At 38.1% G+C, this 17,686-nt stretch overlaps 1 pseudogene; it reads left to right on the plus strand.

The window, feature by feature from the left end:
• The first annotated feature begins 800 nt into the window (after positions 1 to 800).
• Positions 801 to 3,164, plus strand: LOC149187604 (putative polyamine transporter At3g13620 pseudogene; annotated as a pseudogene).
• Positions 3,165 to 17,686: the final 14,522 nt, after the last annotated feature.

The following is a 17,686-nucleotide window of genomic DNA, read 5'->3' on the forward strand; positions in this document are numbered from 1 at the left end:
TTTAACATTTAAAAATATATATTTTTATTAAAAAAATAAAAATAGCATTACTATTTTAAATACTTACAACTATTTAATTAATTTATTTTTATTGAATTTAGTTTTTCTTTCTACTTTTATTTTATTCTGATATACGTCAATAATTATTTTACATTTTAAATTTATCAATTATTTTGCAGTACAAAATTTACTTATTTTGATAAGTAATAATTATTTTCTATTTTCTGTTTCTGGATTATTTTATACTTACGTTGCACTATCAAGACAATGAAAAATTGAGGGAAATAATTGTTATTCTTCTTATCCTGATTCAATACACTGCATAATATTAAACCTTATTCTAAGCTATATACATCCCACCCAAAAAAGATTAATAAAAAATATTAACTTTTCTACTGTCAAAATACACTGCAGAATATCTTTTCCCACTGTATTGTGTTGGAAGTACTTTGCAATTGTCGTGCATTCCCCTATTGACGTTGCTGGTCAAAGCACTGGACAATACATGGCAGAGGATATTATTTTATGACAGACCTTATATAGGTGCAATTGTCTTTGGTATATTATTTCACATTGATCTTTTTTTTTTTTTACATGTTGTTCACGTATTCTCGATAATTTTACCGGAAGGCGTTCTTTCGGGCAGCGCTTAACCAGTCATATATAGTGTATTCAATGCATCCAGAGATGTACAAGAGATAATCCATTAACACACGAATTTGGAAACTCGTCACTAAATAAAAAAGAGCAATTCGCGTGTTAGCCAGCTATATCCCGTGCATCTCCCCAGGTGCATTGAATACGCTATGCGCTGCCTTTCACAATGATGTATAAGTGATGTAGTTCTATGGACCTGGCAGAGAATATTGAATTTAGAATATGAGCACATGTAAACTGGTTTTTATATAATATAAACCTGTTGTTTTAAATATTATTTTAAGTTGTTTTTTAACATTGGTTCCAAGTATTTTGCGCGTGTATTGCATTCTCGCCAGAACGGAAGGTCAATATTTTTTGCCCATCAAAATAATGCAAAATACATAGTGAAGATGATATTTTTGCGCAGGAAGTAGGTACTTGACTGGCAGATGCTTCCATATGGTTGATCGGTTTTTCTCGGGGTAGCTCGAATACGGACGGAATAAGGCAATCTCTCCAATACAGAGATTCTTATTCTTTTTCTTTTCTTTATTTTCCTGTATTGGCCTCCCATTAAGTCCCGATTGCTCTGGATCTGAAACTGAGCTTCGGGATTCCAAAAACAGTAGTTCAATGGGCGGGTCTTCAAACGGCGGCGGAGATCAAGAAAATGATATGATTGAAGCCGGTGGTCTACCGATCGAACCTCCTCCAGCATCGAAAGCGAAGATGCTGAAGCTCATTCCGCTGATATTTCTGATATATTTTGAAGTCTCAGGGGGACCGTTCGGTGAAGAGCCAGCGGTGCAAGCCGCCGGTCCGCTATGGGCCATAGCGGGGTTCCTCATCTTCCCGGTCATATGGAGCATCCCGGAGGCCCTAGTGACGGCGGAGCTGGCCACGGCGTACCCGGGCGACGGCGGCTTCGTGGTATGGGCGGAAATGGCCTTTGGACCCTTTTGGGGATTCCTAATGGGCTGGTGGAGGTGGATCAGCGGGGTTATCAGCAACGCCGCCATCCCGGTTCTCTTTTTCAATTACCTCACTGTACTTCTGCCGGCCTTTGGCCACGGTTGGGTCAGAGACGTGGGGAATCTTATTTTCACGATTGTCCTAAGCTACTTGAACTTCTCGGGGCTCTCGATCGTGGGCTGGACAGCGGTCATTCTCGGAGTGATGTCGTTGTTCCCGTTTATCCTAGTGGCCCTGATTTCGATTCCTCGGATTAAGCCCTCGCGCTGGCTCGTGGGAAACCAGGGTAACATGGACCGGTCCTTGTATTTCAATACGTTGTTCTGGAACTTGAATTTCTGGGACAACGCCAGCACTCTGGCTGGGGAGGTGGAGAAGCCGCAGCGGACATACCCCCGGGCGTTGCTCTGGGCTGTGGTCATGACCGTCTTGGGATACATCGTGCCCTTACTTTCGATCTTAGGTGCGCTGGAGTTGGACCGGGACCTCTGGGGCAATGGCTACCTAGCTGAAGGCGCAGGGCTCATTGGCGGTGCGTGGCTCAAGTACTGGGTCGAGGTCGGCGCCGCGCTGTCCGCCGTGGGGCTCTTCGAAGCCCAGCTGAGCAGCGTTTCGTTCCAGTTGCTGGGCATGGCGGAGATGGGCATCCTCCCCTCCATCATGGCCACGAGGTCGCCGACCTTCAATACGCCCACTTGGGGTATCCTTATCTCCGCCTGCGTGACGCTGGGGCTCTCCTACGCGAGCTTCGAGAACATCATTTCCGCCGCCAATTTCGTATACAGCCTCGGGATGCTGCTGGAGTTCGCGTCGTTTTTGTGGCTGAGAAGGAAGTTTCCGTTGCTGAATAGACCATACAGGGTTCCCCTCGGAATCCCAGGTCTGATTTGCGTGGGCCTGGTGCCCGTGGCGTTTCTGTTCTACATCATGACTCTCGCCAGTCCAATCGTCTACATACTGGCTTCCTCTGCCACGGTTCTGGGCGTTGTGGGCTATTTTTTTATGATCGCCTGCAAGAGGAAAAATTGGATTGAATTCAGTGTCGGCAGGAAAGGTGAAACGGGTGGAATTCAGAATTCAATGGCGGAGAATCGAATGGACGCTGGTGGAGTTCACAATTCAATGGCCGAAAATCGAATGGACGCTGGTGGAATTCAGAATTTAATGGCGGAGAATCAAATGGTCGCTGGCGAGGAGACGCAGATTCGGGTATCGGGACTCTCCGATGGCCCAAATCTTGCATCCAGTTAAGGATGACCATAGGTGACCCAGTGGAAAGGGACCGTACCCTAAAAATTCGCTATGCACCTTCCGTTTGCCCCGTCAGCCTGAACATTGACTCAGTGTGTATAAGAAGATGCTCTCCATCGTTTTATCCTGTGAGTGTGTATCTCTATGTCTGTTAAAATTTATATTTTCACGAATATTGGTGAAAAAGTCAAGCGTTACTCTTTTTTTCTCGTTTGACGTGCTTCTAAAACGTGTGAAGTAGTGAAAGTTTAACTCTAGCTATATTGTAAAAATGCAATCCAACTCGTTCAAATTACACATTTAACTTCAATTTACGCTCCAAAATCTTCATAAGAATTCCATCTATATTTTAAAATGTTAATGTTTTTTCACAAGATAATGGTATTTTGGACCTATGCAATGTTGAATTGGTGTCCGAAATAGCATGTCGCGCGAGTAAAAATACCACTAATAACTTTTCAATAAAGACCTCTCAGGTTTTATGGTGGCTGCAAGGTTTTGACCTCTTCAACATAACATATTTTTTTTCGAGAAAAGTAGTAACACATCTACTCAGTTACTTGGGCCTCTTACCAGTGTTTAAGTTCACAAAATTGCTATTGGATTTTCTCTTTTCACTTTCTTGGTCAATTTAAAAAATAAATAAATTGATATAATTTATGAGGAAGAAATTTGGGAAAATGAAATAATTTATCTTTGGGAGGAAGAAATGTGGGCACACAACTCTATCTATCTTTCCTAGGCTTTCTTTAACTCTCTGATTGTGAAATTTCCTATTTCCGCTTAATATTTAAAATCCAGAAATTTGATCTCACCTTACTCACCAATTGAGCTCCTCACACACACTTAAATATAAAACTATACTCAATAATAATGATTCATAAATATATATTTAAGTCTATATATATATATATATATATATATATGATGATGATGATGATGTTAAGGATGACGACTAACATCTATTAGAATCAAGATGTTCTATAAGACTTTAAGAAAGTAAGAGATTAATTGAGATACTTTAACATTTTATTTTTTTTTATTGAAAGAAGGAAGAGCCTTCATAGATCATTATAGTTTTGTTAACTTAACAAATCAAGAAGGTTGGAGATTTTGGAAATTAGCACAGGCGTGAGTGAAAACTTGGCAATCCAAGAGAAATTGTTTTTCATCTTCAACCCTATTAGTTGGCAAAGGTGACAAACTCTTTCGTCCAAGGGTGATTTGGGAATAGGCCAATGTGTGATTTCATTGTAAAGCTCTTGAGAATTAGTTCTTATCTTGGCCATTCATTTTCTTCTTAGCATTCGTCAAGCTAGAAATCTAATTCTGGATTTTTAGACTCGTGTTGATCACCTCATTATATATCTTAGCTTCATTTCTACCTCTAACTCCATATTGTCCAACAACTTATCCTTAAGTTTGGAAGTAATAATGTTTTTAATATTATCCTTATTCTTCAAGATGATCTCCTTCTTTAGTCCCAATAGTCTAACCATGAGTGGGCATCCTTGTGCTAACCTCTCAAGGGTTTGGGGTTACTTAGAAGCAAATTGAAAAAACATCTTCCTTTACCCCCAATGGTCTAACCATGAGCGGGCATCATTGTGCTAACCTCTTGGGGGTTTGGGGTTACTTAGAAGCAAATTTAAAAAGCCTCTTTGCTCCATGTTGTAAAGATTTTTAATATTAATAAATATATATTAATCATTAACCTTAATATAACAGTGAGAAATAAATAACTATTAATAGTAATAACCATATACTATGTTAATTCTGTTATAGTTTGAAATATAACTATTAATATATTACTATATAATAACACACACAAACATATATATAGTATAACAATCACATCACTAAATATGGTTTGATCATGCTTTAAGGTGGTTTCAAGGTTAAATTTCTACTTTATCTCTAATAACTAACACAACCACATTTAATTTTAATTAATAAATGTAGTTGATATAAAGAGGAGGCTTCATTTATATATACCACATAAACTATTGATAAATAAATAATATTAAAAAAAATATTACAATAAAATTATTATTAGAAATAAAATTAATAATTAATAATTAAATAAATAATAGATAATAATAAATAAATAATATTTAGTACATAATTAATAAATAATAAATAATAATAATAATAAGTATTATTATTATTCAAATTCAAGCTTCTATGATCCATATCTTGAATAATTGAAATATTTTCAGTAGAAATCACATTGGAAAAGTATGGTCGACGCGTTTCGAACCAACCTATAATGTCCACGAGCTGCGTTGGTGGACGGGCGAGGGCATGGACGAGCGAGTCAAGCCGCAAGTCACACAAGATGAAAGGGAGGAAATACAAAGTGTTTCAGGTCGTATGTTTATATGTCGTGTGGATGGTCCCGGGCGAGCTGATGGGCAAACCACCACACAGGTGGGCGGTCCCAGGCGCGCCAGTGGGCAAGCCGACTTAACAATGGGTGGGCGAGCAAGGATGAACAAGCGAGCCGACAAGTTAAGTTATGGAGTAAGCCGTCGGATGTGCAATAAAAGGGCAGGTCGACCGGGCGCTCATATGATGGGCGGTGGAGTGTATATATGGATGGCGAGTTATGAGATTCATTCAATCAACCAACGAAGAAGTCACTTGGAGAAGTGCAAAGTGCGAGCAAGCCTTCGGCGTTTCTATGGAGGAGCAGGCCGTGCGGATGTGACCGCACGACGGGCGAACCGAATAGGGTGTTCGTGCAGATCCGAACAACGGGCGAGCCAGGTAGGGCGTTCGTGCAGGACTGAACGATGGGAAAACCGGGTAGGGCATTCGTGCAGGGTTGAACGACGAGCGAACCGGGTAGGGCGTTCGTGAAGAGCTGAATGACCAGTTGATAGTTCATGCAGGACGACACAATGAGGGCGTCAGCCGAACGAAGGGTGGTTGAACCGGAGGTCGTGAATGGGAGTTTGTGTAGGTGGTACTACGTGCGGCCCACCGAATGAAGGGAGGTCGAAACCGTGAACGAGAGTTCGAGCGAGTGGCGACATGGGTGCATGTGCGCCCGCCGAATGAAGGAACGGTTGGGTTGAACGATAATGTCAGGCAAGGTAACACGATGAGGGCTTTTGCTAAACGAACGGAGAGCAAGGCGGGTGAAGAAGTGTGATAGGTTGTGAACGAAGGTGACCAATGTACGGACGTGCCAGGTAGGCGTGCATGGTGACACGGGTGGGCGCCCAAGTTGGGCAAACAACGCGACGAGTTGAACGAGCGCGTTCAGGGGTGAACGAAGAGTTGGGCAGAACGTGCGATGACCGTTCAGAGGTGCCGACAAGGCTGGGCAACCGAGTTTGCCGAAGTTGAAAAATTGGCTAAGTGTAAATTTGGGGTTTCCTCCAAGATTTAACTTGTACATGAAAATTATATTTATTGATTCGGGCAGACTCACATCGGGGAGTTGCCCCTCCCTTTATATTGTTGTGCATTTCTATATGTTAATGTTGTTATGATGAATGTTCATGGTTTTCATCGTGTATAAAGGATAAACTAATACTTGGTAACGAAAAATAAACTAAGTATGAATGTTAGGAGTAGTCCATAATCATAAGTATTGGTGAAAAGAAAGTGGTCCGTGGTGCCACACCTGGCTATAGTGCTGTTGGAAGAGTACCGCCAGTGTAGGGGCGTGACAAGTGGTATCAAAGCTGATGTTTGGGTTGACGATGAAGTGTTGATCCCACTGCACTATCGTGACAGGTGGTATCAAAGCTAGTGAACTGAATCAAGGAGATGATTCTACGGAAGGTCAAAGACTTGAAGTTGAAGTTTTGCAAGTAACAGGTGGTATATCAAGGTGATTCAGGTGAATGGTGGAAAAAGTGTAATACTTCGTGACAGGTTTAGCAGAGGTGAAGCTTCTTGCTTGGGCCAAGTTGAATGACAAGGCATGGTAGGTTTGGAAGAATGCAAAGGGAAGCTCTTGCTGACCTTATACAGGTTGAAGCAAATGAAAGAAGAGGACCCACGAATTCGAGATAAACTTGAAGTCTTAGAAAGGAATGTTGAAGGCACTTCTTCAACTTGGTTGGGCAATGGAGCGGGATGTAGCTGTAGATTGTGATGATGAAGAAGAGGAAGCCGTGATGTTTAAGGATGTTGCAGATGTGACAATGATGGAGGATGAACTTAAAAGTGTTCAAGTTGGACCAAGATCATACATTTTGTAGACATGGGTGGATGAGGAAACTCAGATGGAGGAGCCTCATGATGATGTAAGTACTACTTATTCTTGTGTTTCGGTCGAGCATTTGGTAGATGAACCGTATGCAGGGAAGAGCAAAGTCAGTTTGCCAATGCAAGGGGGGATCTTACCATGGATGTCTACGATGAGACCTTGTATGGAGAAGCAATGATCATTGATTGTTGCAGGACTTGTTGGGGATGTTTTTGACCTTATGGTAGAAGGTGCAAAGGCACGTGACAAGGGAGGAACATGATGATCATTACAGAGGAATGGGTCATGCTTTAGCCACATGGAGAATTGGCTAAGTTCCCGACATGACTCATGGATAGATTGGAGGAGGGTACACACTTGAGTATGGTGATACTTGGGTGGAATTCTCATGGCCGAGACCAAGAGCAAGTCTTGGTGGAACCTTTAGTGGGGGAGCCATGGTGGAAGAGACTCATGTGATGATGATATGGTTGGGTGACCGAGTTCACTAGACCAAGATTGCAAACTTGGATGGGGATGACTGATTGTTGTGATGGGTCTACTTAGCTGCAAAACATGGGCAACTTAGTCATGGAAATCAATTTGGAGACATGGAGCTTAGCAGTCTTATGCAGGGACATTATGCGGAAGCACTTGTAGAGGTGTCACTTATGGGCATCCAATGAGGAGTTCCAAGGCAGGGATGCTGTGCAGGTGGATTTGCTGGTATGGCATGGAGATGTTTTATTTATGAGCCGATGGAGAGATTGTGCACTCTTGTACAACAAGGCCATGGACTTGGTTGGATTTGTGAGCAGACTATGGAGCATCCCTACTACATGGAGAGCTGAGGCATCTTGCAGAGACCTTTGGGTCAAGACTTGTATGCTTGCTAGAGTGTTGGTTGAAGATGACTCATGGAGCTCATGATGACATGAGGTTGTGACTTTTGAGGACTTCATATATGGTGGACTTGGAGGATCTGATGCATTGAGGAGTTGAGGTCAGAGACTTTGATGCAGGATGGGGTGCATACTTTTGAGTACATATGGGTGTGCCTGAAAGAGTGACTAGATGAGGAGGATCGATATGAGACACTTTGGAGTGATGGAGTTACAGCGATGATGATGCCTTGGTGGCAACACTTAGGCATAGGCTGAGCCGAGACTTAACCACTTTTGACACGTGGGAGCTAATTGATCTATGATCATGGGCAGCACATGGGGGATGAGACAGGTATATGCTTGTTTCTATGGCAAACTTGAGGGATGGCACATTACGGATATGATGGAGGTTGCTTCATGGACCTGGATGTGGCACATTGAGAGTCTGGTTTGATGAGAGGATCTCTTCATTTTGAGGAGATGGCTATTTTACAGATGGATGATGATGTTGGGATATATGAGACTGATTTCATGCAGCACATTGGTACCAAACATCATGGACAACATGTTGCAGATAGGATGAAGACTACTTCATGGACTTGAGCATGGCTTAAACTTATATGGAGGAAATTCTTGATGAGTTCAGGATTGTGACAGGATGTGGAGAAACAACCGACGGTGGCATGGAGAAGGTACATTCTCATGAGTTGAGCATTACGGTTGGATTAGCTACCCAATCAGTTCGATGACATGAGGGCATGCAGTGCACTGGGTTTGTGTCAGATAGATGTCTTGGTTTCGACTGGGATGTTGTGTTGGCTGGAGTATTTTGCAGAAGTTCACATGACGAAATGACACATGGTGGAGACGGTCGTTTTTCATATGTTGCAGGGATGTTTGCAATGTATGGACTAGTTGATATCATGGATCAGGGATATGGCTATTCAGATGAATAGTTATCTTGGTGACGGATGGTTGCCGGGATGAGAGATTGTCGAGGACGACAATGATTTCAAGTGGGGGAGAATGTAACACACACGAGTTAAGGTTGGCGGATGGGCGAGGGCGCACCAGGCGAGGGCACGGACGAGCGAGTCAAGCTGCAGGTCGCACGAGATGAAACGGAGGAAATACGAAGTGTTTCAGGTGGTATGTTTATATGCTGTGTAGGTGGTCCCAGGCGACCCGACGAGCGAGCGAGCCGACGGGCGAACCACCACACGGGTGGGCAGTCCCGAGCGAGCCAGTGGGCGAGCCGACTTAACAATGGGTGGGCGAGCATGGATGAACAAAAGAGCCGACAAGTTAAGTTATGGAGTAAGTCGATGAATGTGCGATAGAAGGGCAGGTCGGCTGGGCGCTCATATGATGGGTGGATGAGTGTATATATGGATGGCGAGTTATGGTGGAGAGTCATTCAATCAACCAATGAAGAAGTCACTTGGAGAAGTGCGAAGTGCGAGCAAGCCTTCGGCAATTATGTGGAGGAGCAGGTCATGCGGATGTTCCCGCACGATGGGAAAACTAGATAGGGCGTTCGTGCAGAGCCGAACGACAGGCGAACTGGGTAGGGCGTTCGTGCAAGACTGAACGACGGGCGAACCAAGTAGGGCGTTCGTGTAGGGCTAAATGACGGATGAACCAGGTAGGGCATTCATCCAGGGTTGAGCGACCGGTTGATAGTTCATGCAGGATGACACGGTGAGGGCGTTAGTCGAATGAAGGGTGGTTGAACCGGAGGTCGTGAATGGGAGTTTATGTAGGTGGTACTGTGTGCGGCCCACCGAACAAAGGGAGGTTGAAACTGTGAATGAGAGTTCGGGCGAGTGGTGACACGGGTGCATGTGCGCTCACTGAACGAAGGAACAGTTGGGTTGAACGATAATTTTGGGTAGGGTAACACAGTGAGGGTGTTTTCTAAAGGAATGGAGAGTGAGCTGGGTGAAGAAGTGCGACAGGTTGTGAATGAAGGTGACCGATGTGCAGACGTGCTGGGTAGGCATGCACGGTGACACGGGTGGGTGCCCAAGTTGGGCAAACAATGCAATGAGCTGAACGAACACATTCAGGGGTGAACGAAGAGTTGGGCAGAATGTGCGACCGTTCAGAGGTGCCGACGAGGTTGGGCAACCGAGTTTGCCGAAGTTGAAAAATTGGCTAAGTGTAAATTTGGGGTTTCCTCCAAGATTTAACTTGTACATGAAAATTATATATATTGATTCAGGCAGACTCACATCGGGGAGTTGCCCCTCCCTTTATACTGTTGTGCATTTCTATATGTTAATGTTGTTATGATGAATGTTCATGGTTTTCATCGTGTATAAAGGATAAACTAATACTTGGTAACGAAAAATAAACTAAGTACGAATGTTAGGCGTAGTCCACGATCATAAGTATTGGTGAAAAGAAAGTGGTTAGTGGTACCGCACCTCACTATAGTGCGGTTGGAAGAGTACAGCTAGTGTAGGGGTGTGACACAACCTGTGTGGTTCATCATCAGGAAATCACATTGGAAAAGCATGGTCAACGCGTTTCGAACCAACCTGTGTGGTTCATCATTAGGACAAGATGATGATGAACCACATAGGTTGGTTCGAAATGCATTGACCATACTTTTCCAATGTGATTTCTAGCGGCAATGTTTCTATTATTATTATTATTATTAATTTTTTTATTAATAATAATTTAATTAAATAATAATACTAACAATAATATGGTTACTAAAAATATTAATAATGAATAATGAATATTAATAAACCCTATAATAAACATGATTGACCATGGTTGATTTCATATTGAGGCAAGCTTTCTGATAATGTGATGTTGGACCAATGGATTGATAAATCCAAGGGATATGAATGCTTTGATTAATAAACCCAAGGGATTGATATTATAAACCCAATTTATTAATTCTAAAACCCCAAGCTATTATAAAATCAAGGGAATAATATTATGCCCAAGGGATTATTATTATAAATCCAAGGAATATAAACCCTAAGATAAATATTATAAACCCAAGGGATTAATATTAAAAACCCAAGGGAATAATATTAAACCTAAGGGATAAATATTATAAACCCAAGGTATATAAACCATAAGATAAATATTATAAACCCTAAAATAAACATGGTTGACCACAAATGATTTTCATATTGAGACAATCTTTGTCACAATGTGAGGTTGGACAATGGTTGGCCATGGTTGATTTTTGTATTGAGATAATCTTTGTCACAATGCGATGTTGGACCATGGTTGACCATACATGACCATGGTTATCACAATGTGACGTTGGACAAATAGATAAACTTTGTCACAATGTGACCATGGTTATTGACCATGATTGACCATGGTTGACCATACATGACCATGGTTATCACATGTGACGTTGGACCAATAGATAAACTTTGTCACAATGTGACCATGGTTATTGACCATGATTGACCATGGTTGACCGTGATTAATTGTAATGTCGAGACAATCTTTGTCACAATGTGGCATTGGGCCATGGGTGATTTTCATATTGAAACAATCTTTGTCACAATGCAACATTAGACCATGGTTGACCATGATTGATTTTAATATCGAGAAAAACCTATTATAAACCCAAAAATAAACATGGTTGACCATGCTTGATCACAAATGATTTTCATATTGGCACAATATGTGCCACAATGTGACATTGAACTATGGTTGACCATGATTGATCTTCATATTGAAACAACCTTTGGCACAATGTGACATTGGACAATGGTTGGCCATGGTTGACCATGGTTGATTTTCATATTGAGACAATCTTTCTCAAAATGCGATGTTGGACCATGGTTGACCTGGATGACCATGGTTGTCATATTCTGACATTAGACCCAGGGATTGATAAACCCAATGGATATGAACACTTCGATTTATAAACCCAAGGGATTAATTATAGAACCCCAAGGTATTATAAACCCAAGGGAATAATATTAAACTAAAGGGATTAATATTATAGACCCAAGGTATATAAACCCTAAGGTAAATATTATAAACACATGGGAATAATAAACCAAAAGGATCAATATTAAAAACACAAGGGAATAATATTAAACCCAAGGGATAAATATAAACCCAAGTAATATAGACCCTAAGATTTATATTATAAACCCTAAAATAAACATGGTTGACCACATATGATTTTCATATTGACACAATCTTTGTCACAATGTGACGTTGGACTATAGTTGACCATGATTGATTTTCATATTGAGACAACCTTTGGCACATTGTGATGTTGAACAATGGTTGGCCATGGTTTATTTTCATATTAAGGCAGTCATTGTGACAATGCGGCAATGGATCATGGTTGACCATGGATGACCATGGTTGTTACAATGTGATGTTCAACTAAAAGATAGTTTTTGTCACAATGTGACCAAGGTTATTGACCATGGTTGACTAAGATTGATTCTATTGTCGACACAACATTTTACACAATGTGACGTTGGACAATGGTTGGCCATGGTTGATTTGCATATTGAGACAATCTTTGTTACAATGCGATGTTGGACAATGGTTGACCATGGATGACCATGGTTATCACAATGTGACGTTGAACCAAGAGACAATATTTGTCACAATGTGACCATGGTTATTGACCATGATTGACCATGATTGACCATGATTGACCATGGTCGACCATGATTGACCATGGTTGACCATGATAAACCATGGTTGATCATGATTGATTGTAAATTCGAGACAATCTTTGTCACAATGGGATGTTGGACCATGGTTGAATTTCATATTGCGACAATCATAATACGACATTGGACCTAGGTTGACCATGATTGATTTTCATATTTAGAAAAGCATATTATAAACCCAATTTATATAAACCCTAAGATAAATATTATAAACCCTAAAATAAACATGGTTTACCATGCTCAACCATGGATGATTTTCATATTGGCAAAATATGTGCCACAATGTGATGTTGAACTATGGTTGACCATGCTTGATTTTCATATTCAGACAACCTTTGGCATAATGCGGCGTTGAATAATGGTTGGTCATGGTGAACCATTGTTGATTTCATATTGAGACAATCTTTGTCACAGTGTGATCATAAATCCTATAATAAACATGGTTGACGATGGTTGATTTTCATATTGAGACAATCTTTCTCACAATGTGATGTTGGACCATAGATGACCATGGTCGTCACATTGTGACATTTGACCAAGGGATTAACAAACCCAAGAGATATGAACACTTCAATTTATAAACCCGAGAGATTGATAGTATAAACCCAAGGGATTAATTATAAAACCCTATGGTATTATAAACCCAAGGGAATAATATTAAACCAAAGGGATTAATATTATAAACCCAAGGTATATAAACCCTAAGGTAAATATTATAAACATAAGGGAATAATAAACCCAAGGGATTAATATCAAAAACACAAGTGATTATAAACCTAAGGGGATAATATTAAACCCGAGGGGTAAATATTATAAACCCAAGGTATATAAACCCTAAGATAAATATTATAAACCCTAAAATAAACATGGTTGACCATAGGTGAATTTCATATTGACACAATCTTTGTCATAAGGCAACGTTAGACTATGGTTTCCCATTATTGATTTTGATATTGAGACAACCTTTGGCACAATGCGACGTTGGACAATGGTTGGACATGGTTGACCATGGTTGATTTTCATAATGAGACAATCTTTGTCACAATGCGACTTTGGACCATGTCTGATCATGGCTGATTTTCATATTGAAATAATCTTTGTGACAATGTGACATTGGACCATGGTTGACCACGGTTGACGATGATTGATTTTCATATTGAAAAATACTATTATAAACCGAAGTTATATAAACCCTAAGATAAATATTATAAACCCTAAAATAAACATGGTTGACCATGGATGATTTTCATATTGGCACAATTTGTATCATAATGCGACGTTGGACAAGGTTTAACCATTGTTTACCATGGTTGATTCTCATTTAGAGACAATATTTGTCACAATGTAACCATAAACCCTATAGTAAACATGGTTGACCATAGTTGATTTTCATATTGATATAATCTTTCTCAAAATGCGACATTAGACCATGGTTGTCACATTGTGATGTTGGACCAAAGGATTGATAAATTTAAGGGATATGAACACTTCGATTGATAAACCCAAGGGATTGATAGTATAAACCCCGAGGGAATACTATTAAACCCAAGGGATTAATATTATAATTCCAAGGTATATAAACCCTAAGATAAATATTATAAACCCAAGGGATTAATATTAAAAACATAAGGGATTATAAACCTAAGGGAATAATATTGAACACAAGAGATAAATATTATAAACCCAAGGTATATAAAACCTAATATAAATATCATAAACCCTAAAATAAACATGATTGACCATGGTTGATCACAGATGATTTTCATATTGACACAATCTTTGTCACAATGCGACGTTGGACTATGGTTGACCAAGATTGTTTTTCATATTGAGACAAACTTTGGCACAATGTGACGTTGGAAAATGGTTGACCATAATTGATTTTCATATTAAGACAATCATTATGACAATGTGACATTGGACCATGGTAGTCACAATGTGACGTTGGACCATGGTTGACCATGATTGGTTTTCATATTGAGAAAAGCCTATTATAAACCCAAGGTATATAAACCCTAAGATAATATTATAAACCGTAAAATAAACATGGTTGACCATGAATGATTTTAATATTGCCAAAATATTTGTCACAATGTGACGTTGGATTATGGTTGACCATGATTTATTTTCATATTGAGACAACCTTTCACACAATGTAACATTGGAAAATGTTTGGTCATGGTGGACCATGGTTAATTTTCATATTGAGACAATATTTTCCAGAATGCGATGTTGGACCATGGTTAGCCATGAATGACCATGGTTGTCACAATGTGACGTTGGACTAAGAGAAAATCTTTGTCACACTCTGACCATGGTTGAACATGATTGAATGTAATTTCGAGACAATATTTGTCACAATGCAACATTGGACAATGGTTGATCATGGTTGATTTTCATATTGAGACAATCTTTGTCACAATACGACATTGAACCATGGTTGATCATGATTGATTTTCGTATTGAGAAAATTTTGTTATAAACCCAAGGTATATAAACCCTAAGATAAATATTGTAAACCCTAAAATAAACATGGATGACCATGGTTGATCGTGATTGATTGCAATGTCGAGACAATCTTTGTTAAAATGCAACGTTGGACTATGGTTGATCATGGTTGATTTTCATATTGATACATTATTTGTCATAATCTAACATTTGACCATGGTTGACCATGATTGATTTTCATATTGAGAAAAGTCTATGATAAACCCTAGGATAAATATTATAAACCAAGGTATATAAACCCTATGATAAATATTATAAACGCTAAAATAAGCATGGTTTACCATGGTTGATTTACATATTGAGACAATCTTTGTCAGAGTATGACGATGGACCATGATTCACCATGATTGATTTTTGTATTGAATACAATATTTGACACAATGCGACGTTGAACCATGGTTAATTATGGTTGACAATGATTGACCATGACTAACCATGGTTGACCATCGTTTTCCATGTCACAATGTGGCATTGGACCATGGTCCAATATTTCATATCGAGACAATCTTAAAAAAAAAAATAACACAAAAAGTAAATAAATATATTTCATAATTAGTTACCTTCTTAAAATGTTATCAATCAATATTAATCTCATTATAACTATTATTCTCATTTAATAAAACTTTTTTTATATCATCATTATTATTTAATAATTTTTTTATATTTTTTGAAAATAAATTTAATTATAAAAATAAATATTTTTAATTTATTTTCAAAAACTTATAAAAATACAGTGTATAATTTATTTTTTCGAAAATTTCTTATTTTACAAACATTAAAAAAAATCATACATCTTCATCATAATTTTAAAATTAGACAATAATTTATTATTATTATTATTATTATTATTATAATATTATGTTTTAAAACAATATTAGTAAATATGGTTTTCAATTTTTTAAAACAAATTAAATACATTTTCATTTATTTAATTTTACTCTTCAAAAAAAATAAATTTAAAATTATATTCTTATTAAAAGAATATATAATGTCTTTCTTTCCGTTGTGAATACATTTTACTAAATAGAAATGTAATGCAATGAAATTATATTTTTATTAAAAAAATATAATCCTTTTTCATCTTGTCCTAAGTACATTTTACTAAATAAAAATGTAATGTGATTCATTTTTATTTATTATTTATCGTGATCTACTCACAAGGAGAAAAGAGAAAAGGTAATTTAATTCATTTTTACTTATTATTTATCGTCCTGTATTTAAAAAATAAAAATAAAGGATTAGGTTTTCTATCATATTGTTATTAAAAAAAATAATAATAATAATAAATACAATCAATTATCTATTTTTGAACGTGAGTTTATTAATTAGTGTTTTAAGTTAATCGTGAATTTTGAATTTTTAAATTTATTAAGTTCGATCGCTTGTCTTTCCCATTCTCCCATTCAAATATGTTTGTGTACATATAAATGTTCAAGAATCATTCTAATAATCCGTCCAGAATGGCCATAAGATTTGGAGTTATTGGATATGGATTAATTCTTTATTGACTACATTTAAATATCATTTTGATATTAATGTAAATATGCGTAAGATGAGATATTTAAAAACAAATTAATGTTTATAAATATTAATTATTTAATTTTTAGGTTAATTTTAGAGCTATAAAAATAATATAATAAACAATTAATAAATAAAATACTTACCAAAATAACTTTCTAAATCAACGAAAATATTTAACAAAGTTACAATAAATATTTTTTTTAAATTAAAAATATTAATATTCAATAAAGAAAAGCATTTTTTTAAATATTATTTTATAATTTTATATTTTAAAATTATGAAGTTAAATTTAATAAAAATCATGAAAAAAAGTTGTCCTAGAAATTACATTAAAAAAGTAAATGTAGGAATTTACAGGGTAAGTTCTTCAGATATAATACTAAAGGACACTGCTCACAAACAGATCACGGATCAATATACTAGTATTCTTGACGTGGTTAAAACTCTCAAAGAAGGAAACAGTCCACGGCTTGAGCCAATGCGGCGACTTCAGGCAATTTATTAATAAAATAAAGAAAATTTACATAAGCTTCTCTCATAAACGGTTACCCTACAAATGACCTTCCATGCTCTTTAAATAGAGATCATGGACCAATCGGGTGTTAAGCCACAGATCAAGTGTCGGTAATACCGAGAAGAGAATGAACCGTCGGATCACTTCATGTCTAGAACAAATCGTGACCATCGGGTTGTAAGTTACAAATGTACATAGTAAAGAAACACACTTTACCTAACTCTACACTAGACCAAGTTATACTTAACTATTTCCTATGTGTCGGAATATCCTAACATCTCCCCTTAAGAAAAACTTGTGATAGGATTGAAGGATGTACAAATATGATGCAATAGGAGAAGGAAGGAGGAATTAGAACTTATCACCCCTTAGTGACAGCGCCTGAATTCCAACCATAAATCAAATGTTGGGTAGCGGAGGCCCCGCATAACGATTTTGGGGCTTAAAGCCTATAAGTTAGGGTAATAATATTGTAAATCTCCGAAATGCGCAGAGCGCGAAATGTAATAGGTTG

Source organism: Pinus tabuliformis, chromosome 3_1, assembly GCF_031772625.1.
Source record: "Pinus tabuliformis cultivar Carrire ecotype Pingquan chromosome 3_1, CPIR1, whole genome shotgun sequence".
NCBI classification, from domain to species: Eukaryota; Viridiplantae; Streptophyta; class Pinopsida; order Pinales; family Pinaceae; genus Pinus; species Pinus tabuliformis.